The following is a 27,880-nucleotide window of genomic DNA, read 5'->3' as shown; positions in this document are numbered from 1 at the left end:
TGAAGGAGAGGGCCAAGTAGTTTAACACAATTTAACAGTAGTAAAGTGCACAGATTCCCAAAGCCAACAAAAATAAATTCAGCAAAACAGGAGTGAAGGCACAAATTGGGGAAATACCATGCCAAGAATATCAGATGTAACAGTGCACTAACACCACCTCTGGGGGAATTCCTTCATGTGTACTGAAATGTGGCCTAATGAGGAAACACTTTGCCCCTGGGCCTATGTCATCTTATAGAAGCAGGCCCAGAATCATAGAGGTGGTGCACAGTCAGTGTACCTTGCAACAGCACCTTTTAGAAGAAGGGAAATGTGGTTCCACAAACCCCATAGGTAGCCACAAGAAGGTAGGTGCAGTCAGCCAAAAAACACACCTCCAAAGGCATCTCTGTCCTTTCAAAAGCTGCCCTGTTGCCACTTATACAGTGGAATGAAGACTGGTGGCTTCAAACAGCTGATCTTCCGTCCTCTAGTGTACTGTTTCCAGTGCAGACACAGGTTTGCCTAAGTGTGCATATTACTATCCTCAATCCAGTTATTAAGTAATTATATTCCAATCTCCACCTAAAGTTTCAAATTCTAGTGTGAATTTGAATGACTATCTTTAATTGCCTTCCAGTAATTTTCAGAGGTTAGTCACCACTTTACTATCAGTGCTTCTTTTATGTGTCTTTACTGGATGTGATTTTCAGAGTCTGAATCAAGAATGATATTGGTTCTCCTCTTTGGCAGCCTCCTCATGACTCAGGTGGTCATTACAACCCTGGCGGACGGTGTTAATGCAGCGGTAAACCCGCCAACAGGCCGGTGTTAAAAATATTGGAATTATGACCATGGCGGAAAACGCCAACAAAGACAGCCACTTTAACACTCCGACCGCCACGGCGGTACAGACAAACAGAGCGGTGGTCACCGCCAACAAACAGGCGGAGGACAATGTACCGCCCACAGTATCACAACCTACCAATCCGCCACCTTTTCCGGGGCGGATTCACCGCGGATAAAAACATGGCTGAAACAGCCATTTCAAAGGGAAAGAGCTCACCTCTACACACTCCACAAGGAAGGAGGGCACCATGGAGCCGGAACTCCATATTCTGCCAGGGATAGTCTTCCTGCTCCTATACGAGGATCATCAACGCCGGCGGCGAAGACCACGGTGAGTACTGCACCTACGGCATAGGGGAGGCAAAAAACAGGGACACACACACGCAACACCCCCACCCCCACCCTCACCCACTGCAACACACACACCAATGCATATCCAAACATTACCGTAACACACCCCAACCGCCCCAGAAGAATGCAAAGACAAAAGGAAATGAGTTGAACCATTGTAATATATTAAAATACAGTAACCAAATATATAAATATATATATATACACATTAAACAAAATATACACCATGATTAATAGTGCAGGTATTGCACCATTCATTGTCCGTGGACCACTGGGCCCAAAATGCATGGGCGAGGCCCACACAAGATACATGATCAAAACGGAGAGAACACTACAGGGGCATCAGATAGAAAAACAACAGGCACGTCAGGGGGAAGGGAATGGGGGGGGGCACCTCAGCCGGATGAGTGCACCATGCCAGATCCACGAGAGGGCTCCATGCCCATTGATGTATCCTGGGGAGTGCAAAGCCACAGTCTCTCAAGTCTCTGCAGTGGGAGGGTTGCCCACTGTACCATCCTGGGGAGTGCAAAGCCACAGTCTCTCAAGTCTCACAAGTGGGTGGGTTGCCCACCGTACCATCCTGGGGAGTGCAAAGCCACAGTCTCACAAGTCTCTCCAGTGGGTGGTTTGCCCACTGTACCATCCTGGGGAGTGCAAAGCCACAGTCTCTCAAGTCTCTGCAGATGGTGGGTTGCCCACTGTACCATCCTGGGGAGTGCAAAGCCACAGTCTCTCAAGTCTCACAAGTGGGTGGGTTGCCCACTGTACCATCCTGGGGAGTGCAAAGCCACAGTCTCTCAAGTCTCTGCAGCAGGTGGGTTGCCCACTGTACCATCCTGGGGAGTGCAAAGCCACAGTCTCTCAAGTCTCACAAGTGGGTGGGTTGCCCACTGTTCCATTCTGGGGAGTGCAAAGCCACAGTCTCTCAAGTGGATACCAGTCTCCACTGGTTCTGGAGGGGGACTGGTGCCCAGAGTGCAGCACACACCCCGTAACGGTCCCAGTTGCGTCACTGCCCCTGCCGCAAATGGGCTAGCGGTGCATTCCATGGCGGTCTTTGCCCTGTTCAGCGGTCCCTGGCCTGTTCAGCGGTGCTTGAGTTGCCAGTGTCAGACCCGTTCAGCAGTGCATTCCATGGTGGTCTTTGCCCTGTTCAGTGGTCCCTGGCCTGTTCAGCGGTGCTTGAGTTGCCAGTGTCAGACCCGTTCAGCGGTGCATTCCGTGGTGGTCTTTGCCCTGTTCAGCGGTCCCTGGCCTGTTCAGCGGTGCTTGAGTTGCCAGTGTCAGACCCGTTCAGCGGTGCATTCCGTGGTGGTCTTTGCCCTGTTCAGCGGTCCCTGGCCTGTTCAGTGGTGCTAGCCAAGGCGGTCCTTCATTGCCCAGCAGGGCTGTGGCTGGCAGTCCTTCATGGGTCAGCTGGGCTGTGGCTTGCGGGGCCCTCCTGGCCAGCTGGGCTGTGGCTGGCGGTGGCCTCCTGGCCAGTGACTTTGGGGCTGGCGGTGGTCTCCTGGGCAGTGACTCTGGGGCTGGCGGTGGCCTCCTGGCCAGTGACGATGGGGCTGGCCTCCTGGGCAGTGACTCTGGGGCTGGCGGTGGCCTCCTGGCCAGTGACGATGGGGCTGGCCTCCTGGCCAGTGACTCTGGCGGTGGCCTCCTGGCCAGTGACAATAGGGCTGGCCCCCTGGGCAGTGACTCTGGGGCTAGCAGTGGCCTCCTGGGCAGTGACTCTGGGGCTGGCAGTGGCCTCCTGGCCAGTGACTCTGGCGGTGGCCTCCTGGCCAGTGACGATGGGGCTGGCCTCCTGGGCAGTGACTCTGGTGGTCGCCTCCTGGCCAGTGACGATGGGGCTGGCGGTGGCCTCCTGGGCAGCGGGGATGATGGCGGTCCTCTCCACCATGCTACTCCTCCCAGACTTTGGAGATTTCTTCTGGCCCTTCCCCACCTTGGGAGGAGTCACAGCTGAGTCGACACTCCCCCCGGGACCCTTGTGAGCGGCTTTGCTGGCTGGAGTCTTCCCCATCTCCCGCCGGGCACTGTCCAACTTCTGGTGCTTCACAGGGGGGGACTGGCTGTGCTGTGGCTCCGTGCCACACTGGCTGTCCTGATGGCCGGTGCACTCCACATACCTGTAACTACAGGCACCACTGGTCCCAGAGATTTTTGGGCTGAGGTGCTAGTACGGGACCTATGAGTTGGACGGGGGGTGGTGGGAAATAGGTTAAGGGGGGCCAGGAAAAGTTTTTGGGAGACACTGGGACGGGTAGATGGAGAGGGTTTGGGAGTGGAGGAAGAGGTGGTGGTTGTAGGAGGTGTAAGTTTTGTTGATTTGGGTGCAGGTGCATGGGCTGGAGGCTGTCGTGAGGTGGATGGCTGTTGGGCGGGTGTGTGCCTGCGTTTGTGTCTCTTCGGAGGGGGCGTCACAGACACACTGGGAGAGGACACAGTGGACGTTTAAATGGTAGAGGGGGTGGTGAGTGCACGTGAGCGGGGTGTGGTGGTGGGTGTGCTGGTGCAGGACGTAGTGGCTGTAGTGGTAGTGCATGCAGGTGTGAGTGTAGACGAGGGAGGGAGGAGGGAGACGACGAGGAGGGGGACACAGTGGAGGCAGTGGATGTTGGTGTGTCTGTATGTGTGTGATGCTTGCGTGAGTGCCTGTGGGATATGTGGTGCTTATGTTTGCCTGAGCTTCCCTTGTGTGTTGACGTGTGTGCAGGCTGGTCTGTAGGTGTGCTTGGGATAGGCTGAGGTACAGGGGATTGGGTCTGGGTGGAGGAAGTTGGAGGGGGGAGGCTAGACACAGGGACAATGGCTGCCATCAGTGCTGAGGCCAGAGTTTGCAGGGTTCGATGAAGGGCAGCCTGACCAGAATGAATGTCCTCCAGGAATGCATTTGTGTCTTGAAATTCCCTTTCTACACCCTGGATGGCATTCAAAATGGTAGACTGCACAACAGTGAGGGACCTGAGGAGGTCAATGGCCTCTTCACTGAGGGCAGCAGAGGTGACAGGAGCAGGGGCTAGGTGCCTGGGGCGAAGGTGATGCCCACCCTCCTGGGTGAGCGGGCACGGGTGATGGCTGAGGGGCTGCTGGGAGGGCGGTGCTGGTAGGCGGGTGGCGGCTGTACCTATAGAAGTGGGGGGCACAGATTTTGCCGCCACCACAAGGGAGCTCCCATCGGAGGACGAGTCTGTGTCGCTGGTTGCAGATCCTGTGACCGCTGTGGTGCTCCCCTTGCCCTCCGTCCCACTGGTGTATTCTGAGTCTGTGGTGTGGCCCTCCATGGCCATGTGGGATGCAGCTCCCTCGTGCTCCGGTGCCACTGTACCTCCGCCTGATGATGCTGATGCACACAAGAACAGGGATACCACAAAAGGGGAGGACGACAGAAGAAAGACAGGTTGAGTGCATGGCTTACCGCTACCGTTGGCGGACAGTACAGACACAGAAGCCCCCTGCACTACGTCGCGATGTTGGGCTCTAGAGATGCAATTCCTGGGCTATGGCCCACATGGCTATGGTCGACATCTGCACACATAGATGACACAGGGGCATGAATACCTGTACTTAGCACTCTACAGAGGTGGGGTGGGGGCCACATGGCCTGCATTACGGAGGGGCCTACCCTACGGAACTCGCCCTGGCCTAGGGAAACCCACAGCCCTCCTCCCCCACCCAGACACCGTCACTGCACGCAAAGTCCGTTGAATGATAGTGTACTCACCCCCTTGTGTCTGCTGTGATGCCCTCAAGCGCCCATCCAACTCAGGGTAGGCCACCGCCAGGATCCGGAACATCAGGGGGGTCATGGTTCGACGGGCACCCCTCCCACGTTGGGAGGCCATCCCCAGCTGAGCCTCCGCCGCCTTCTTGCTCCAGCGGCGAATGTCCTCCCATCTTTTACGGCAGTGGGTGCTCCGTCTGTGGTGGACCCCCAGGGTCCGGACGTCCTTGGCGATGGCACGCCAAATATCCTTCTTCTGGTGGGCGCTGACCTACATGACATGTACAGGGGAAGAAGAGAAGTCAATACCAACTGCACCGTCTAAGTGAGTGGACCACATCCCTACCCTTACCATGTGGCACATGCATTCTCAGTCCTTCATGCACGCATAACTGTGCCCCCTTCATTCTTACAACCAGCCCTCTCCACACAGGCATAGCCCATACAACGTGCTCCCTGTGTACTTACCTGTTGGTCTGGAGGACCGTAGAGTAGCGTGTACTGGGGGAGGACCCCGTCCACGAGCTTCTCCAACTCCTCTGCAGTGAAGGCAGGGGCCCTTTCCCCAGACGCACGAGCCATTGTCTCTTCCAGACCTAGGTCACAGCAGCACTTGCAGTGTAGGTCCTCTCCTGTCGAAGATCAGGTATCGAGTGATCGAACAGATAGAAAATAGCGGTCACGTCCATGTCGGTGTGTACCATCACCGCCGGCGCACATCGTCATTGGCTCCTGGGACCAAAAGGGTCCAATATTAACCAATGCAGCATTGCGCTGCGGTCTTCGACCGCCTACCGCGACGGTGTACAACGCCAGCGCAGTTACCTCACATCCCATTGTCCCAGTTTAGAGGTCAGGCAGCCGCCATTTCAGGGGCCCACATGGCTAAATTACCAACTGCGTCACACAGACCTAGGCCTTGTCGTACAACACAAATACAGGCCAGATTTTGTGTATGAATGGTGTTCTGTGTAGACTGTGGGTACATACCTCTGAATTGTTTGACTCTGTGGTAGCTGTTGTCATTCCTTGGCACCGTCCGCTGGGACATGTGAGGAGATGGCGGAATCCTCCAGTGTACCGAACGCTGGTGGACCTGTCGACAATGGAGGAAAGACATTTGATCATCACCTACAGGTTTGACCGTGCCACTGTGTGCCCAGTTGGAACCTGACCTGATGTCAGCAATCCACCATCCCACAGGAATCCCCCCTCAAGTGCAGGTGCTGTCAGTGCTCCATTTCCTTGCAAGTGGGTCATTTCAAACAACTGTGGCCATGGCATCAGGGATGTCCCAGCCTCTGTTTTCAAACGTGTTGTCCAGAGTGTTGTCTGCCCTGCTGAAACACATGCAGAGCTACATCGTTTTCCCTCAGGTGGAGGATTTGCCTACAGTTAAAGGTGACTTCTATGCCCTTGGACATATCCCAACATCAAAGGTGCCATAGATGAGACCCATGTAGCTCTGGTCCCCCCCCAAAGGAGTGAACAGGTGTACAGGAACCGGAAGAGTTATCATTCAATGAATGTACAGATGGTATGTTTGGCAGACCAGTACATCTCCCAGGTAAATGCTATGTTCCCTGGCTCTGTGCATGACGCCTACATCCTGTGGGATAGCAGCATCCCTTATGTGATGGGTCAACTCCGGGTGTGGCTATTAGGGGAATCTGGTTACCCCAACCTGTCATGGCTACTGAATACAGTGAGGAATCCCAGGACCAGGGCAGAGGAACACTACAATGAGGCCCATGGGCGGACTAGGAGGGTGATCGAACGCACCTTCGGCCTCCTGAAGGCCAGGTTCAGGTGCCTGCATATGACAGGTGTTTCCCTATTCTACTCACCAAAGAAGGTGTGCCAGATCATCGTGGCCTGCTGTATGCTTCACAACTTGGCTTTGCAACGACAGGTGCCTTTTCTGAAGGAGGATGGTCCAGATGACGGTGTTGTGGCAGCTGTGGAGCCTGTGGACAGTGATGAGGAGGAAGCAGAGGAAGAAGACATTGACAACAGGGACTCAGTTATCCAGCAATATTTCCAGTGACACACATTTGAGAACACATTCCTGCCTACTACAAGTACTTTCACACTTCTACCTCTATCCTGTCTGTTGATTTCAACCAGTATATGGTAACTGAGTTGTACAATTCCCTTACGGTTTCACAGGTGTGGTTTCCAACGTGTGTCATCTGCTTAGATTCCTCATGGACTTGAGATGTGTGACATAGGTATGTTGACATTACATTTGAAAATGCATTTTGTCACTATCATTGCTAATACACATTTTCGAAATCACAGACTGACTCCAGATTGTTTTGTGCTTCAAGGGTGTTTATTGAAGTGCTAAATATTGGAGGGGGGTTGTAAAATGGTGAGGGGTGATGGTTGAGGAATGTCCATGGCAGAGTCCAGCCTATTAGTCTCACAGGTGCATTGCCCATATGGGCATAGGAAGTGAAGCTGGGGCAGTTTCAATATGGACAGGGTGACAAAGTGGGACAGTGGGATGACAATCAGGGTGGTCTCATTTCTTGGTGGGGGTCTTGGCATCGTGCTCTGTCTTGTTCCTGGATCTCAGGGACCGCTTGCGGGGTGGTTCTCCGTCTGCAGGGGGTGGGGTGCTGGTGTGGTGGTCCTGTGGCGGTGCCTCCTGTCCACTAGTGCCGGCGGAGGTAGGGGCAGTTCATCGTCCAGGCTAGTGTCAGGGGCCCCTTGTAGTGCCACAGCGTCCCTCCTGGTGTTGAGTATTTCGTTCAGCACCCCTACGATGGTGCCCAGGGCGGAGCTGATGGTTATGAGTTTCTCTCTGAAGCCCAAATACTGTTCCTCCTTCATGCACTGGGTCTCCTGAAACTTGGCCAGGACCGTTGCCATCATCTCCTGGGAGTGGTGGTATGCTCCCATGATGGAGAAGAGGGCCTCGTGGAGAGTGAGTTCCCTAGGCCTGTCCGCCCCCTGTCGCACAGCAGCCCTCCCAGTTCCCCTGTGTTCCTGTGCCTCCGTCCCCTGGACCGTGTGCCCACTACCACTGCCCCCAGGTCCCTGTTGTTGTTGGGGTGGTGGGTTATCCTGGGTTCCCTGTATTGGTAGACACACAGCTGATTGATGTGTCCTGGGTACGGAGGTATGGGCCCGCTGGGTGGGTGCTGTGCTGGTGTTACCAGAGGGTGGAAGCTCTGTGGTGGCCTGTGACTGGGTGTGGGGAACCGACTGTCCCGAGGCCCACAATGGTCCTGGCTGGTCATCTGGATCCAGTTGGACAGAGCTGCTGTTATCACTGTGGGCCTCTTCTGTGGGTGGGGTGGAGATGTCTGGTCCCTCCTGTCTGGTGACGTTGGGTAGTGGTCCTGCAGGGGTGTAAAAGCATGATTATTGCATCTGTGTGTGTCATGGTGTGCAATGGGTGGGTGACCGTGTACCCCAGTGTTAGCATTCCTGTGTGTGGGCTTGTTTGATGATGGTTGAGGGGGGTGTTATAGGTATGTGCAGTGGGCATGCTTTAGTGATGGGTGTCCATGCTTTGTTGTGTCATGCAGGGATTGGTGTTGGGATGTGTGGTTTGTGTTATTAGTACATTTGTGAGGAGTTGGAGTGATAGGGGAGGGGGCGAGGGTGGGGGTCTGTGATAGCATGCAGGTAGTATGAAGTAGTTAAAGATTTGACTTACCAGAGTCCATTACTCCACCGACTCCTGCGAGGCCCTCAGGATGCAGAATCTCTAAGACCTGCTCCTCCCATGTTGTTAGTTGTTTTGGGGAGGAGGTGGGGGTCCGCCGCCAGTCCGCTGTTCCGCGATGTGGTGTCTTGAGACCACGGAACGCACCTTCCCCGTAGGTCGTTGACTGTTTCGACTATTCTTCGCCATAGCTCCATCTTCCTAGCTATGGAGGTGTGCTGCAACTGTGCTCCAAATAGCTGTGATTCTACCCGGACGATTTCCTCCACCATGAGCCTGAGCTTCTCCTCCGAGAACCTGGGTTGTCTTTGCCGTGCCATGGGGTGGTTTAGGTGATGTGTGGCGTGGTGTATGTGGTGATAAATGTGGTGATATGTAGTGGTGTGTGGTATTTTGTGCTTGGAAGTAGTGTGGGTGATCATCTGGTGTGCCTGTGGATGCTTGGTAGTAGTTTGTAGTGTCTCTCTCTGGTCTTCTTTCTGATTTTTTGTCTTAGGGGTTCGTGGGTGATGTGGGTGTGTGTTTTATATTGTATTGGATGTGTGGGAGTGGTGTGTGTATGTGTATCAGGTGTGTGTATTTCAAATTGTCCAATGTGGTGGTGTTTTGGAGATGTGTTTTGAGCACGGCGGTGTGTACCGCCAATGGAATACCGCGGTTGAAAGACCACCGCGTGGATTCGTGGGTCGTGATAGCATGGGCGTATTTCTGTTGGCGTGATGGTGGAGGTTTTGTTTTCGCCAGTTTATCACTGACCTTTGGTGTGGCGGACTTGTGTGGGTGTCTGCATTTTGGCAGATTTCGAGATGTGGGTCGTGATAGCTGTGGCGGAATTCCACGGCCGCGGCAGCGTGTTGGAGGTCTTCTGCACGGCGGTAAGCGGCTTTTACCGCCAATGTTGTAATGACACCCGCAATTCATTGGTGCTTCTCAAATGTTTATAAATTGATAATTATTTCATGACAGACAACGTGGCAGTACTGAGGAAACAAGTGCAAATGTTGTGAAAATTCAGTCTTTACTAGAGGAAAATAGACAATTAGGAACTGTAGGAAAATGTCATGGTGCATGTTTTCCTCTGCATGCTGGTTCTGCAAGATGTGCTACTCTGAATCTTCAGAATACGCATGCCATCAGAAGTGGAAGAGGATGGAGAAGTGCTAAAATTGTGGTTACTGCATGAACAAAAGTGTTATGTCTCAGATGAACAAGCTGCCTGAACGAAAGCAAGAAGACCCACATGTCCTAAAGCAGCCATAAGATCTTCAAAAGACTTGCAAAATATGATAGCCTTTTTTAAGGGCCTGAGAATAAGATCATCCTGGTCCATATCACCCTTGCTAGGAAATTGTGGCACTTACCTGCCTCAGCTGGAACCTGATTTTTGGAAGATAAAATCCTAAAAACCCGTACATCTGAGAAGTCATCAAAGGACCTCTTTGGTGTTGGGGATCTAGTCTTGTACCACATTTGTGAAAGAATAAAGACTTGTATTTGTTTATTAGTAAATTGAGTCATCAACAAGATTAAGAACTCACTGAATTACAAGCTCCTATTTCATTTTGCACTTTTCTAGTTTCACAAGGAGTCATCTATTGAGATTACAAGCTTAGTATTTTTGTATTTTCATAAGGAGACGTCTACTTGGATTAGAACTCAAAAGTAATTGCATTGATTTTACAGGCAGAGTTGGTGAAATCATGTTTTCATAGACTATTTGTTACTCTGGGAAACAGCCTTTTCCATGATGGAGGAGCCATGCAGTTACTCCTGTTATAATAAATGTGTCCCTACCATGCATTCCTTTACCACATATGTTGGTACAACAACATGCCTTAGGGAAAGCAGAGTTGGACTTTAAACACCAATGCTTTTCCTAATGCTGCACAGACTGGAGTTGGAATAGTAAATTATACATCTCCAAAGTCCTGCGCTTTCCCTAAGGCATGTCGTTGTAACGATAAGCGTGCTTGAAGAAATATGTGGTAAAGAAGCATTAATTGTAAAGACTGCGGAGTAACGCCATGCATGGTTGTTCCAACATATAACCACTCTTTGTAGAACAGTTATTGTATTAGCACAGGGATGTATTTGATGAGTGTTAGAAATAACCATTTTTTGCATTGCACTCCCCCAGATGTTTGTCTTATGTTGCTCAACCTGTTTTTGCTAACCATAGGACTTTGTGCACTTTACCCCTGCTAATCAGTGTTAAACTATTTGTGCCTTTTCTCTCAAACATTAGTATTTACGTGAATGACACATTTAATTTGCTTTAAAGTCCCTATTATATGGTACCACCTATACCCAGAACCTGCAAATTTAATGTTACTAGTGTTCTGCAGTACCCATTGTGCCACTCATTAAAGTAGCACTGTAAACCACATCTACAGGCTCACACTGCGTTTTTAGCCACTATTTTGACCCCGTAAAATAAACCACATCCAAACCTTACCTTTCCATACTTATAGGTTGCCCCTGAGGTATCTTCTAAAAGCCCATAGGTCAGTGTGTATGATACCTATAAGTGTGGCGTGCTTGTTCAATGTTTTACATGTCCTGGCAGCAAAAAATCATTTTTCACTCTGGCAAGAATGGCTCTCCAGTTGATTGACAATAATTTACACTACTACCTTTAATACGCGCTTGAATCAGTTTAGAAATAGCCAGCCCATTGTTTCAATGATTTATTTTTTGATAATAATTTTAAAAGAAATTTAATGGTGAAGTAGGAAACAATAGTATTTCAGAAATTAGAAAGTTGTTATTTTCTTGCTCAAAACCAAAAGGATTTCCTGACAGTGGCCAGCTGTCACTTGAGCCCTGAGGATTCCCCTGCAGTGAGATGTCTATTGCTTCCAGATGGGGGACAAAGGGCTCAGGGGTGTACAGGGGATCTCCTTCCTTGATAGGATGGCCAGTGAGAAGTCCCCAAACATTACCAGAGGTTCAAAGTAGGTCTACCTTGTCATTGGCTATTGCCGTTCACATGTATAACTCCCTTGCTTTTGTTTCTCTAGTAAAGCAAGCTCCAAACACATTGGGAGTGAAGGAACTGACCAGAACTACTTTAGGGAGTAGACAAATGTTAGAAATGGGGTCTCTAGTTGGCAGAGGTATACACCCTTGTCCAAATAGGGACCGCAATCCTAGTCAGGGTAAGTCACACACAATCCTAATTATCCAGTGCCTACCCTCTGGTAACTTGGCACTGAGCAGACAGGCTTAACTTAGAAGGCAATGTGTAAAGTATTTGTGTAATATATCATGCAGTAACACAATGAGAACACCACAGAAAGACACCACACAGGTTTAGAAAAATATAAGATATTTATCTGATTAATTTAAGATAAAAACGATCAAGATTTGATAATCACAAGTTGACTATCACTTTTGAAAGGACCTGAGGACCTATGGCAGAAGGGGACCATGTCCAAGAAGCACAGAAGAGTCCAGGGAGAACAGGAGTCCCTGCTAACCTGGATGAAGGTGCAAAAGAAGAACCACCGGTGAAGAAGAACAGTCAGTACTGCACCGAAGAAGATGGATTCAGGTTCCTGTTTGGTGCAAGTGATGTCCCACGTCAGATGGAGGATTGCAGTCTTGTTTACGTTGCCGGAGTCTGCCAAAAAGCCTTGGTCCTCGCAAAGCTCGCGCTTAGCTGAAAATGGCACTGTCCGGGCCCAGGAAGGCCCAGGTGGACTCTACCCAGGTGGGGGAGGCAGAGGGGACTCTCAGCAGCTCATAGACCACACAGAAAACCAGCCAGCATGTACAGGAGTCCCACAGCATGGGGACAAAGGAGGTGCAAAAGGAGGCCCATGCAGTACTATGACAAAGGCTCCCACAGCACCTGAGAACCTTTCAGGAAGTGTGTTTCACAGGATAGAGTGCTGGGGGCTGGAGCTGCACATTGCATAAAGAACGTTGTGGAAGAATGCCAACAATCCTTGGCAACTACAAAACATGTGGTGCATAGGGGTACTGTATTGCCTGGTGCGGCAAGCTCTTACCTCCACCAAAATTGGACAGTAGAACATCAGGACCGTCAGGACCACTTCAGTCCACCATCTGTGATGCAGGATCCATGCAGCTCAGCAGGAGAGGGGATCCACGCAGACGGTCATCATGCAGTAGGTGCCTGCTGAAGCAGGGGAGTGACTCCCTCACCCCAAGGGAGATTCCTTGCAGAAGGCTTCTTGCTTCTTTGTCGCAGCTTGTAGAGTTCCTGGAGGATCTAGATGCAGTTTCTTTGGTGAGAAGTTGAAGTGGAGGATGCAGAGGTTTCCTGCTGAAGTCTTGCAATCCGATTCTGAAGAACCACCCAAAGGAGAGACCCTAAATAGCCCTGAAAGAGGGATTAGTCACCTAAACAGGTAAGCACCTATCAGGGGAGGGCTCTGACGTCTCCTGCTTGCACTGGCCACTCAGATTCTCCCAGAGTTCCTTGCCAACTTGGAATCCAAGATGGCAAAACCCTGGGACCCTCTGGAGGAGCTCTGAGCACCTCCCCTCGGGTGGTGATGGACAGAGGAGTGGTCACTCCCCTTTCCTTTGTCCAGTTTCATGCCAGAGCAGGGACTGTGGGTCACTGAACCAGTGTAGACTGGATTATGCAAAGATGGCACTAAATGTGCCCTTCAGAACATTTCCAGTGGCTTGGGGAGGCTTCCCCTCCCAAGACCGTAACACCTATTTCCAAAGGGAGAGGGCGTAACACCCCTCTCCCAAATAAAATCCTTTGTTCTACTTTCCTGGACATGAGCTTTTCAAGCAACAGGAGAGCAGAAACCTGTCTGAGAGGTGACAGTAGCTAGGGCTGCTTGGAAAACCTCAGAAAGCTGTAATTGCAATTCTAAGATGCCCCCAGAGTGCATGGAATCATTCAACCAATTCTTGCAAAATCCTTGTGGTATGATTCCAACATGTTTGACACCAAACATGCCTTTGTTCGGAGTTACCATTATGTAGCTGGACATAGGTTGTGACCTATGTCCAGAACACACATAAAATGGCAACCCCGCACTCACAAAGTTCGGGAAAATGGTCCTGGAGGTCATGGGGGCACCTCTGCTAATGCACTCTGCCCTCAGGGCTGGAGGGCTAGCTATGGGGGTGACTTATAAGTGACCTGGTTCAGTGTAAATGGCAGTGAAAGGGTCCTTGCACCTTTTCATGCAGGCTGCAATGGCAGTTCTGCAGAAGCCTTTGCATGGGCCCCCTATGGGTGGCAAAAGATATGTTGCAGCCCATAGGGATCCTTTGAAACCCCAATGCCCTGGGTACCTAGGTACCACATACTAGGGACTTTTAAGGGGGGACCAGTATGCCAATTGTGGGTGAAATACTGGGTTACCAGTGTGCAACAACCAAATTTAGAGGAGAGTGAGCATAATCACTGGGGTCCTGGTTAGCAGGATCCCAGTGAACACAGTCAAGCACACATCAGGCAGAAAATGGGGGTAACCATGGCAAAAAGAGGGGTACTTTCCTACAATGAAGACTCTGAAAAGAACTGCCCTGAAGTCTGAAGCACCTGAAGGAGGGCCAGACCTGCTTTCCTTGAACACAGGACCCCAGACGTGACTCCAAAGGTCGATTGGCTGACCTCCCATTTAAGACGCAGGAGCACATTAAGGGTAATATTTATACTTGCTTTGCACTGTTTTAGCGTAACTTATTTTGATGCTAAAATGGTGCAAAGTTAACTTCATATTTATATTTTGAGGCTAGACCTGTCTAGCCTCATAATATAGTGCTTAGCGCCATATTGTAGATGCGACAAACTACCTAATTAGATGCAAGGTAGGCGTTCCTGTCCACAATATCACGCTAACCCCCTAATGCCTTATTTGTACTACAGCGCAAAAATGACACGCACGGACGAGGCAGACCCAAATAATGGTGCTAAGCTTGCTTAGCACCATTATTTAACTCCTGGGTCTGATCAGGCATTAGGTGACCTGTGGACCCACTTCCATGGCTCAACACCATTTGAATGGCCCACAGACCTCCACCCCAAGCCCCAAGAACACCCTCACCCACATCAGAGGAACACCATAGGATGGAGGCCCCATTGTGGGTAAGTAGAGGTAAGAATATACTTTTTTTCAATGCCATTGGGGGCCCCTTATATGGGGCCCCCCTGCCTGACATTGGGCATGGTGGCCATGTCCAGGAGACACTGGTCCCCTGTGCTGGCCATTGGGGTGGTGGGCATGACTCCTGTCTTTACTTAGACAGGAGTCATTTTTTGGTGGTGGTGAATCAGGAAATGACGGTACGCTGGTTAGCAGCATATTTATTGCCTCTGACCAGCCTAGCATCATTCCTGGCCCACTATCGCCTTTTCTCCTCCCACCATCCCCCCGCTAGAGTCTTTTCTGTAGATGCTAGCCTGTCCTTTGACCCACCGTGCGTCATTCCATTAATATGGCACCCAGCTGGTGCTCTGGAATCGGTGCTAGCAGATGCTATGGATTTTGACGCAAGACTGCGCTAACGCAGTCTTGCGTCAAAATCCATAAATATGGGCCTAAGCTTCCAGAGGCCTATCTCCATGTAAATGTGAAGCTGACCAGTTCTAACTGGACGTGCCCTGGGCCCTGCTACTAGCATCAGTTGGAGTGAGTCCTAACTCCCAAGTGGTGCCTCCAGGTCCTAGACCCTCAGCAGGTGTTAGAGTATACTCCTTCTGCCCTGAAACTACATTAACTGAGACTTAGAAATGTATTAGTAAATTTCTGCTTGGAGAACTGATGGAGACCGATGTCACAGTGAAAGCAGCAGTCATCAACATCGAATTGTCAGCTTTCTGCCTGGAGGACCGACAGAGATCGGGGTCACAGTTGGAGCTGCAGCCATCAACATCGAATTGCTGGTTGCCTTCAACTTTCTGTTATCCCCGCTGAAGGACACCCAACTTCCAGAACACATTCTGGTCATTGAGGGCTTCACCAGGACCAAGGCTTTCTTAGACAGAGATATCTGAAATCCCCTACTCAGAGCTTTCTCACCTTCACTGATGACCACACTGAGGCCCAGCTCTTCGGCAACCCGCTATCATCGAGCCCCGCTTTGGAACTAGCATGCATCTATCTCTGCCAACAAATTATCGGCAACCTCTTTTTTCCCCAAAAAACATCTAAATCAGAAGAAAACATTTCAACCGGCAAAAACATTGCCCCTGTATCCAACCGGTGACTATTGTGGTTGGCCTTTACTTTTGATATTGACTTGATTTACCTTGACCAGATATATATAGCTAGAGCTTTGTGCTTCTTGGCACTATTTTTAATTCAAACTTTAAAAATGCACATCTCCGGTTCTACTTATTGGAATTTTGTTGTTTTATTTATGAAAATATTCCTTATTTTTGTAAAATGGTTTTGGGATTTTTCTTGTGCTGTGTTTTCACATTATTACTGCTTGAGAGTTGTACAAATACTTTATACACTGCCTCAAACTTAAATCTACCTCCCTTGTGCCGTGCCTTCAAAGGGTTAAACACAGACTTATTTACAGACTTCAGTGGACTGCCTTGATGGGGATTCTCATAGTTATTCAAAGTGGTCTCTCACCCCCTTGAACTAATACTCAATTCTCCTACATAATATTGATACATGTTTTTCCTATTTCAGTTACTAGCTCATTTAGTTGAACATAATTAAAAGCCACTGAGTTTTAGCACATGATATGTAAGCTAGTTCTCTTGAACAAATAAATTGAAGCTCTTCAGAGCATTGTTCACAGTTGTGATTGACTTTCATTGTATTTCAACTAAAGCAAAATATCAAGCTTCATTCCAAAATAGAGAGTGGCAAGTACAGAGATTGTCAGAAGGTATACAGCTTTTCAAGCTGATAGCAAGGTAGTATAAACATTAATCTCATGTCCTCAGATATCAATGTACCTGCAGTCCAAACCAAGCCCAGATGTGGAATCAGGCAGCGTGACAATTTCCTGTGTCTCTGTTTCTCTCTCTTGCCCTATTTCTCTTTCTTCAGAACTGCATCTACCCTGCATATAAGGTTATTATTTGCTAGGAAATATTAACAGCATCATTGTCTACATAGCTCTAAGTAATGCATTCTATTAAATGTGCTTTTATATGTTGTATTGGGATTTGTTTCTGGAATAAACAAAATTAGATTTATTGATCGACTTCATGTAGCAGTGGAAAAACTAGTAGATTTTCAAACTATGGGGGTCATTACGACCTTGGCGGTTGGCAATAATAATGTGGTGGTAAGTACCGCCAACAGGCTGTATGTAATGTAATAATGTAATCCCAATGTTATCCTATGACAGAGATAAGCCTTGATGTAGTGAAAAACGACTTTGCAAGTTTTTTTCAAAACATACATGTAAAACGTAAAAGTGCATGTCCTACATTTTAAATAGATTGAATCCTGCCCTAAGCGAGGTTGACATGAATGTATCAAACTGTGCACACATGGTCTGCAATGGCAGGCCTGAGACTTGGTTAGAGGGCCATTTAAGTAGGTGGCACATTCAGTGCTACAGGTCCACAAGTAACATTTAATTTACAAGCCCTGGGCACTTGTAGTGCACTTTACTAGGGCTTACAAGTACATTAAATATGCTAATTGGAGTTAAGCCAATGTTACCATGTTTTAGGGGGGAGAGCACAAGCCCTGTAGCACTAGTTAGCAGTGGCAAGTATAGAGAGTCCTAATGCTAGAAAAAACTAGGAAAGAAAAGTGGGGCAGGTAGACAAAAACCTGGGGGGAGACCACCCAAAGGTTGTCAGGTCTAACAGTTGTACCAAACCAATATGCCAGACAAGTAACAAGGTATGGGTGCGGATCACCATTCGCCATGTCTAATGTGAATACCTGTCTGGTTTTGGATGTAGAGAGTAGAAATAGGGTGCAATGAGTCAGCTAAGTGGAGTTTGGAGCAGCAAAGAAGAATAGGTATGAGGTGATTGTAAAAGAAAAACAAATCAGTGAAATGCTTAATTTGAAGGATAATTTGGTATTGGTGGTGAAGTAAGAAGAGACTGATGACAAGGGTGATCAATAAGTGGAGTTACGACAGCTTCGGACACCAGACCCAACCAAACACCACCGAACCGGCATCCACGGCCATCACCCTCAACAACTGGTCCCACATCAACACGGAAGAAACCAAATCCATCATGAACTCTATCCACTCCGGCGCCCCTTCGGACCCCTGCCCGCACTTCATCTTTAACAAAGCCGACGACATCATCGCCCCGCACCTCCAGACCGTCATCAACTCTTCTTTTTCTTCTGCTACCTTCCCCGAATGCTGGAAACACGCCGAAGTCAACGCCCTACTAAAGAAACCTACGGCTGACCCGAGCGACCTGAAAAACTTCCGCCCCATCTCTCTTCTGCCTTTCCCAGCCAAAGTAATAGAGAAGACCGTCAACAAACAGCTGACCACCTTCCTGGAAGACAACAACCTGCTCGACCCCTCACAAACCGGATTCCGAACCAACCACAGCACTGAAACCGCCCTCATCTCAGTCACTGACGACATCAGAACCCTGATGGACAACGGTGAAACAGTCGCCCTCATTCTGCTCGACCTCTCGGCTGCCTTTGACACCGTCTGTCACCGCACCCTAATCACCCGCCTCCGCTCCACCGGAATCCAAGGCCAGGCCCTGGACTGGATCGCCTCCTTCCTCTCAAACCGTTCCCAAAGAGTTTACCTCCCTCCGTTTCGCTCAGAACCCACCGAGATCATCTGCGGCGTACCCCAAGGCTCATCACTCAGCCCGACACTCTTCAATGTCTACATGAGCCCCCTCGCCAACATCGTACGCAAGCACGACATCATCATCACCTCCTACGCCGACGACACGCAACTTATACTCTCCCTCACCAAGGACCCCGCCAGCGCCAAGACCAACCTACAAGAGGGTATGAAGGACGTCGCAGATTGGATGAGGCTCAGCCGCCTAAAGCTGAACTCTGAAAAAACGGAAGTCCTCATCCTCGGCAACACCCCGTCCGCCTGGGACGACTCCTGGTGGCCCACAGCCCTCGGCACCGCACCGACCCCCACAGACCACGCCCGCAACCTTGGCTTCATCTTGGACCCTCTTCTCACTATGACCAAGCAAGTCAACGCCGTGTCCTCCGCCTGCTTCCTCACCCTCCGCATGCTCCGCAAGATCTTCCGCTGGATCCCCGCCGACACCAGAAAAACCGTGACCCACGCCCTCGTCACGAGCCGCCTGGACTACGGCAACACCCTCTACGCTGGGACCACAGCCAAACTCCAAAATCACCTGCAACGCATTCAAAACGCCTCGGCCCGCCTCATCCTCGACATACCCCGCAGCAGCCACATCTCCGCACACCTGAGACACCTGCACTGGCTCCCAGTCAGCAAAAGGATCACCTTCCGACTTCTCACCCATGCACACAAAGCCCTCCACGACAAGGGACCGGAATACCTCAACAGACGCCTCAGCTTCTACGTCCCCACCCGCCTCCTCTGCTCCTCTGGCCTCGCACTCGCTGCTGTCCCTCGCATCCGCCGCTCCACGGCGGGTGGGAGATCTTTCTCCTTCCTGGCGGCCAAGACCTGGAACTCCCTCCCCACCAGCCTCAGGACCACCCAGGACCACTCCGCTTTCCGGAGACTCCTAAAGACCTGGCTGTTCGAGCAGCGATAACCCCCCCCTTTTTCCCCCAGCGCCTTGAGACCCGCACGGGTGAGTAGCGCGCTTTATAAATGTTAATGATTTGATTTGATTTGATTTGATTTGATTTGATTTGATTTGATTTGATTTGAATAATTTGAATATCACTATGAACAGCTCACAATGAATGGTGTTACAATCAAATTAATGGTTCCGTCAGAAGCAATAATTAAAATTGTTTCTGAGGTTAAATACAAGAGCTTTCTGAGACACCAAAAACAATTATTTAACTATTATATCAACTGTGTTGAAAGAAGCAAATTTAATTTATTTCATTAGGTTTTTCCAGGCAGAGCCTCTTTAAAAACCCATTGTGGTATGGCCAAGATAGTCACTCTTCATGCTTATCCACTGCCCAGGCCTGCTAAATCTGATTTATTGGAGGATTAGGACTGCACATCCTGCAGCAAGACAAGTGGAAGCATCCAATGCCTGTGGGGGTAACTTTGTGATGACCACAGTGCCCACTCCATCCCAGGGAATTTCCTTGAGCAGGCCCATGCTCTGAGATGGCGAGTCCCTGACAAGGCCTGATCAGCCCAGGGCCTACGTAGCATCCCAGACGCTGTGTCACAATCGAGGACTCCTAAGGCTGGCTCCCACTGGTGCTGTGCTCCCTTCCTGGATGGGCATATGAAGCAGCTGCCAACCCCAAACAAGCAACCAGCAGGAAGTGAGGCCCGCACAAGGATCACCGACAGTGGAGTGGCCCAACCACGTGTACCGCGGGGACCCCAGTTGTGGCAGAAAACACACCAGAACTGGCACCGAGGACTAGGTCACAAAACAGGGACCTCACACCCTGGCCAGCGGCCATCAGAGATGAGGAGACTGTCAGAGCCTGCTGAGCCCTCCAGGCAATACCAGAGTGACTGCAACTGGCCATAGCAACTCCTTGGGTTCCCCTGACCTGCCTTACAGTGAGTGCACTGCCTTCCAAGTTGAGGGTCCTACAATGACTATTGTGGGGTGAATGCTCCTCTGGAGAGAGTACCCACATCATGCATCCCCACTGCACCTGTACTGGGGAGTACTCCATGGGCAAAGCCAAGGAATCGCATGGTCAACCCAACCTCAAAAGAGCACAAAAGCTACCGGCCGTGGGAGGGTATATTTGGAGATGCTGGTCCCGACTCCTCCACGCCTTACCACATCATCTGGCTCACCGCATGGGGAGTGGCTGATTCTGACCCTCACGACCCTCAACCTCAGGCAGCTGCCCCTCTTTGAGAATGCAGCTGGGACTTACAACCAATTAACTTTACCCGCAAAGTGTAAGAGGGCATAATGAAGTGCACTAATGGTGGCCTGTATTCTGCAGACTCATTCACACCAGCGTCCCTCATGGACCCTCCTGGGCATGGCCACATGCTTCTAGACTTCAGTTTCCATTGGCCTCGCTGATCCACTGGACTGCAGAGCTTTCATACTGTAGTTACTGAGCAGGGATGTGAAAGGGGGGGTGAGCTCCTTGGTGGCTGGCTTGGAGGGTCTTGGAGATACCCCCTGCCCTCTATGACTATGGCAGTGGTGAAAAACAAGAGAGACAAATTTGTCCAGAAGATACTGACTTGCTTAACCCCAGCCCTTTCAAATAGGCAGGATCCAGAACTCAAACCCCCAACCAGGAAGAACGGGAAGGGCCCTCTGACCCCAATCAAGCCCAGTCACAGTGGGCTTCCTTGCCTCCCTTTTCCATTCCTTCAAGTCCTACATCCAGGACCTCATAAAGCCTCTCTCCCAAGAGCTGTGGGACTGTCGGACTGATCTGACCTCGATTGGCGAGAATGAGACTGCACGAGACGAAGATGTAAGGCTACCTCACCATGTATCATATGCCTTCATGAGCACCAAGATGATCTCAGGGCTCAGCAGAAGACCTTGAGAACAGCTCACGTTGGAACAACATTCGCTTCAGGGGAGTCCCTTCAGGCGCAAGGGGATCAGACATCAGGGGTTACACCCAGGCACTCTCGCTCAATATTGGACTGGGAAGTGGTCATGGACTTACAACTAGACCATGTGCACAGCATTGGCCGGGCCAAGGGGACTGGCACCAGTCCTCCGGATATCCTCTCCTGTGTACATGACTTCCAAACCAAAGAAGACATTCTGAAAGCAGCTAGAATCAAACAACCCATCCACTTTCATGACCACGCTGTCATACTCTTCCAGGATGTAGCCCTCCATACTCTACAGCGCCACAGGGAATTTAAACCCATCACTGAATCCCTATGCTCCTGAGAGGTGACCTACCACTGGGGGCACTCCTTCTGACTGATATTTTGATGGGAGGGCTAACTCCACCAACCCAAGACCCTGCAAGACGCTAGCCGAGTCCTGGGCCTGATGGATCCCCCGGATGTTGTGGTCCTCCTCCAGGGGCTCCACATCCAGGGCTTCATTATGGCAGAAGACGGGTCAACATTAAAAGCACACCGACCAAGCCCAGGGCAATGGGCTCCAGAGTGACAAGCAGTCCTGGCCAGCCTAGCCTCGGACACAAGCCAACCCGCCACATAAATGTTATCCCTCTGACATTGGTGCATGACTGCGCTCAAAAGGAAAAGGCCTGCCCCTACTCAGTAGGGCTGGTAGTGGAGGAAGACCTTCTGGACTCTTTTTCTCTTGCCGGTCTGCTCTAGACTGCTGGTGTATGCCCCTTAAGTACATCATCCTTGAATCAGGACTCTGTTCGCCTATTCTTTAGTTTTGTGAAAGGTTAGGTGTTGTTGGTGTCTGTTTCAGTGGTAATAGCCTTCATCTAATAAAGGTTGCTTGTTGGTCTAGGCCCTCTTCCTTCAGCTGTGCTAGAACCACCCTATGACATGCTCTGAAGCATCTGTCTGCATAATGAACTGGTTGGAGTAGTCAGGGGCCCTGAGCATCGGTGCCGTGCACATGACTTCCTTTAAAGAGTCAAAGGCTTTCTGACAAGCCTCTGTCCAATTCACCAACCTAGGTTGCTTTTTGGAAGTTAGTTCTGTTAAGGGGGCCACTATGGTGCTATAACCCTTAAAAAACCTATGGTAGTATCCACTGGGGCCTGAAAAGGCTCTTACTTCTCTTTGGTTTCTAGGTGGTCGCCAGGCTGTGATTGTCTCAATCTTGGCCTGGAGGGGATGCACCTTGCCACCACCTACTAGGTGTCAAAAGTACACCACGGAACCCTGACAAATATGGAACTTACTGGCCTTGATTGTCAGGCCTGCCTGTTGCAGGGCCTGAAGTACCTCTTGAAGGTAGAGCAGGTGTTCCTCCCAGCTGGAACTTTAGACGTCAATGTCGTATAAGTAGGCCACGCAGAACGCATCCTTACCAGCTAGGACCCCGTTAACCAACCATTGGAAGGTAGCGTGGGCATTCTTCAATCCAAAGGGCATCACCCTGAACTGCTAATGGCCCTCAAAAGTAGAAAAAGTGGATCTGTCTTTTGCCCCCTCAGTCAAGGTGATCTGCTAGTACCCTGATGTGAGGTCAAAAGTACTGAGGAATTTGGCAGTGCCTAGACTGTGTATGAGCTCATGAGCTTGAGGGATGGGGTGAGCATCTGCCCTTGTGACAGAATTGAGATGCCAGTAGTCCACACAGGACCTAAGTTCTGGCTTAGCACTGGGTGCAGCAGCCTTGGGAACCAACACCACAGGGCTGGACCAGGGACTGCTGGCCTTCCCAATCACTCCAAGAGCCTGCATCTTGCCAACTTCCTCCTTGATGCTGGACTTTACCCTGTCTGAAAACCTGTTAAATGTGTTCTTTACAGGGGGACTATCTCTGATGTCAATATCATTGACACACAAGTGTGTGAGTCCAGGGGTGAGGGAAAACAGGGTGGAGTCTGTTGTGTTTTGTGTGTCACGCTCTGTAGGTTCAGCACGCGGTGTCGCATGCCGAACCGTCGCGTGCTTCCCTCTGTCGCGGCTTGGTGCCCTCGAGCGTTCGCCTCGGACGGTTGAGCACGGTGAGAGGGAGGCTGGAAGACGCGACAGCAGCGGTTTGTGTTTCTCAAGACATAAGAAATAAACTGGATTACCACAACCTAAATGTCTCCTACTGTGATTACAACATTTATGTTGGCGACGAGGTGTCTGCAGGCCGCCGTAACGTTACCCATGCAAATTGGTGAGACAACATTTGCTGTTCTTGCCTCGACGCACGTCTTCCTCATCTACAGCCAGCATGATATGAGTGAATTCTGGGAGCTCTTCTGTTTGGAGGATTGTGTGACTGCTGTTGTAGCTAACAACTATAACAGGACTCAACAGGTGCTGTGGCTGGCGTTTTCAGGTGCCATCTTGGATGTGTTTTGTGTTTAAAGCTCCATAGAGCCATATTACCAGTGTCAACAGTCAAATAATATTGTTGCACAGTTTATATGTTGAACTATAAGCATCTGGTGGATACTATGACCATCTGAAGAGGTACTGACTTTAACTGCTACATCTGGGCTTGCGCTATGCAGTCAGTTAATCCTCCACCACCCTTCTTGAAAACTCCAGGGGCGCCTCCCATTCCATGGAGACAATGGTTTGACGGTTTCGAGACATACCTGGGAGCTCTAGGAGCCTCTCGTTTTCGCCCTGAAAGGAAGAAATGTCTACTTTTACATTCTTTGGGGTATGAGGGGAGAGAAATCTTCAAACACTTACCATACCTGCCACAAATTGATGAAGAACTCAATGAATATCTTATCACTACCAAGAAGTTGTCCACAAGATTCGATGTACTGCAGAGTCTGGTAGTTTTGCGGCACAAATACTTCAAGCTTCAGCAATTTCAAAGTGAGGATGTTGAAGCATACGTCAGTGCACTTAGACAACTGGCTTCTAAGTGTGAATTTAGAGATTTTCACGATCAGCTGATAAGGGGCCAGTTCATTGGTCATTGCTCGAACAAACACATTCAGCAGAAGCTACTTGCCATGGGAAATCCAACGTTGGATGAGGTGATCAAAATAGACAAGAGTGTTGAACTGGCGCAGATCTCTCTAAAAGAACTCTCATCTAGCTCAGGTGTGAAGGACTCTGATCAATTACAAGTCAATGTCATTACAAAAATGGGTGCAGTAAAGAAAACCGAGCTGAAGAAACATGAAAATCCTTTTTTTAGGTCTTCTAAAATTTGTTTTAGATGTGGAAACACGCCCCACTTCAAGGACGGCAAAAGTTGTCCAGCGAAGAATATTGTATGTAGGAAGTGTAGCAAAGTGGGTCACTTTGCAAAAGGCTGTCAATCCACAAGTAATAAGCAAGCTAAAGTGACTTGTGTAATGGAGGAAGATGAGGAAAATAGAGAGGAATCTTTCATAAAAGCTTTTCAAGACATGATTGTTGTGGTCATGGAGAATGTCTTGGGGGTCAAGGAATAAAGCCAATGTATAAATCCCCTGGTGGATATTCAGGTTGGAGATAAATGGCTTTGTTTGTTGGTGGACTCTGGGGCATGGATTACTATGATCACATCAGATCTGTTCCACAACAATTGGGGTGATAGAGAGTTATTGCCTCCCGACAGATCACTGGTCTGTTATGAGGGCAGGAAAATTGAGTTAGACGGCTACATAGAAGACAGTCTAGAGTTCAAGGGTCGGAGGATCTTTGGTAAAATGTATGTAGCCTATAAAGGTCTGAACATTTTGGGGTGGTACCACCAAGGGTTGTTTGGTATGGTGCTAAAACTCAAAGCTAAAGAACAAGTCCTGGTTGTGGAAAACACAGAATCAAAGGCACCGTTTGAAGATGAGTTCCCTGGTATTTTTGCCCTGGGTTTGGGAAAGATTTCAGGTTTCAAACACAGGATTAAGGTAAAGGATAGAGCCATCCCTGTGAGACATAAGGTCAGGTCGGTGCTGTTTAGTATAAGAGAGGATCTTAAAGCTGAATTGAACACGCTTCAACAGAATGGTGAAATTGAGCCTATTGAGTCCAGTTTGTGCTTTCACCACTGGTGGTTGTCCGAAAACGTAATGGAGACTTACGTTTATGTGTGGACCTGAGGAGTCTCAATGAGGAAATGTGGGTAGACTCATATCCCTTACCTAAGATCAGCGACCTACTCGAAGAGCTTAGAGGCTCACTGTGGTTTTCCAAGATAGATCTGGCATTTGCATATCACCAGGTGGTGTTAGATGAGGATTTGCGCCATTACAAAGCCTTCAATTCCCCGTTTGGCACTTTCCAGTTTTGCAGGATGCCATTTGGGTTGGCCTCCGCTGCATCAGCTTTTCAACGCATCATGCACAAAATTTTGGGGGAAGTCCAGGGCATTCTAATTTTTCAAGATGATGTCTTGATCCACACTATGGGTTTGGAAGATCACCATGAGAAAATTAGATCTGTGTTTAAGATTTTTCAGTCCTATGGCGTCTGCGTAAAGAAAGAAAAATGTGAGTTTTATAAAAAAAAGATAGAATTTTTAGGCCACTGCGTGTCTGGGGAAGGGGTAGCACCTCGGCCCGGGCTGGTAAAGGCGATTTTGGAATCTCCAAACCCTAAAGACAAAGACGAGTTGCGATAATTCGTGGGCATGTGTGAATATTACTCTAGGATCATTTCCAATTATTCTAGCAAAATGAAAGTCTTGTCTAATATGCTCAAGAAAAAAGTACCATTTAAATGAGACAGTGAGTGTAAAACTACATTAAAAAAGGTGACGCAGGTGTTGGTGGATGCCAGACCCCAGCCAATTGTGTACCATCACGGTTGACGCTAGTACGTACGGGTTGGGTGCAGTTCTGTCACAAGGTATGGGAAAAGATGAGAAGGTCATTAGTTATGCCTCCAGAGTTTTACGTGAACCAGAACTCAATTATTCAGTGATTGAAAAAGAGTTGCTAGCATGCTATTGGGCTAGTGAGAAATTTAGAAGCTATGTGTGGGGCAGAAACTATGTAATTCTAACTGATCATAAACCGTTGGTGTACATTTTAAACAGGGACAAAATTAACTACACCACCCTCCGCATTGCACGCCTCACCACAAAATTGTTACAGTATGATTTCCTGGTCAGGTACATTCCGGGGAAAGATAATTTCACAGCAGACTTTCTATCTCGATTACCTATTAATGAAGAAAGCACTGTTTTTTTATAGAATGATGTGGAAGATTGTTTTATAGCAGCTGTAGATGCTGATGAATCCAAGGTGTGCACGGAGACTGTGTGGAGGATGGCTGAAAGCAATGATGAGGTGTTGTGCGTCATTAAGCAGCATATAATCAACGGCTGGCCTAAGGAAAGAAATTTGAATTCAGAAGTCCAACCGTATGCCAAGGTGGGTGATGAGTTGTCAATTGAAGATGGCATTGTTTTGAGGAATGATAAATGTGTACCCCCGTGTGGTGTTTGATCAAAATTGGTGGACCATGCGCATGAGGGGCACCTTGGTGCCATTATGACTAAGAGACGTATTAGGGCACACTATAGGTGGCCTTCTATGTATAGAGATGTGGAAAGAGCTGTTGATGGATGCGTTGTGTGTAAAAGTGCAGAAAAAGGTTTGAAGATTGCAAAACCACCATTACAACCCATATCTTTACCGGACAAGGCTTGGGTTAAAGTGGGGGTCGATATGGTAGGACCCTTCAATTTTCTCCCTAGTCAGATGCGTTATGCCTTTGTACTAATGGATTACTTCAGTAAGTGGCCAGAAGTGTGTTTTTTTGCCAAGCCTACGGCTGGTAGTTCCATACAGTTTCTCAAAGAAATGTTTTGGAGGGAAGGGTTTCCAGAGTTTTTAATCTCGGATAATGGAGTACAGTTTGTGAGCAATGAGATGGAATCGTTTCTGGGAGAGTCTGGTGTGAAACATTCGAAGAGTTCTCTGTACCATCCTCAAACAAATGGTTTAGTAGAACAGAGTGGTTGTGGAGTGTATCAAGTGGGCTAAAGCGAGCAAATTGGATGTGGAAGAAGCTGTGAATTCAATGTTGTGGTTCTATCGTACCACTCCACATTCAGTAATGAAAATCTCTCCGTTTGAGTTTTTGAAGGGTAGACGTAGCACATCAAGACTGTTCCCGGCTTGGTTAGCCAAGGTTCTGTCTGGTAAATTTCCAGATTCGGTGGACAAGGACAGGGTATTGGGTGAAGTAAATAAAAATCAGGATAAGGTAAAAGCTAGGTATTACCAGAAAAATTCTGCTAAAGAACTCTCATTTCAACCTGGAGATGTGGTGCGCAGACATTTGTGAGGAAAGGGGACCTGCTATGGGAGTCCGGTGACGGTGAACAAAGTGTGTGGTAATGCTATCATGGTTGAGGGTGGTCAATGGTGGAATGTGGGTAAGGTTGTGAAGGTGAATGATGTCAGTCACAGTGGAATGAAAAGGGGTAGTAGGTCTTGGTCAGAGAGCTTGGATCAGGAATGGAAGGATTCAGATACAAATTTGTCGGAACACCATACACTGAGGAGATCTGTCCGTGAGAAACGGGTACCGATCAAACTTAGGGAATGTCATGGCTTTTAGCAGGAATGGTACTTATTATTGTCAGTTTAAGGACAGATTTATTTAGTTGTTTAATGTTATGTAATTTCTTCTTTGGTGGAAGTTGATCTTATTAAAAAAAAAAAAAGGAGATAATATGTTGTGTTTTG

This window comes from Pleurodeles waltl, chromosome 5, assembly GCF_031143425.1.
Source record: "Pleurodeles waltl isolate 20211129_DDA chromosome 5, aPleWal1.hap1.20221129, whole genome shotgun sequence".
NCBI classification, from domain to species: domain Eukaryota; kingdom Metazoa; phylum Chordata; class Amphibia; order Caudata; family Salamandridae; genus Pleurodeles; species Pleurodeles waltl.
The sequence above is the reverse complement of the archived record's forward strand: the minus strand, read 5'-3'. Positions refer to the sequence as shown.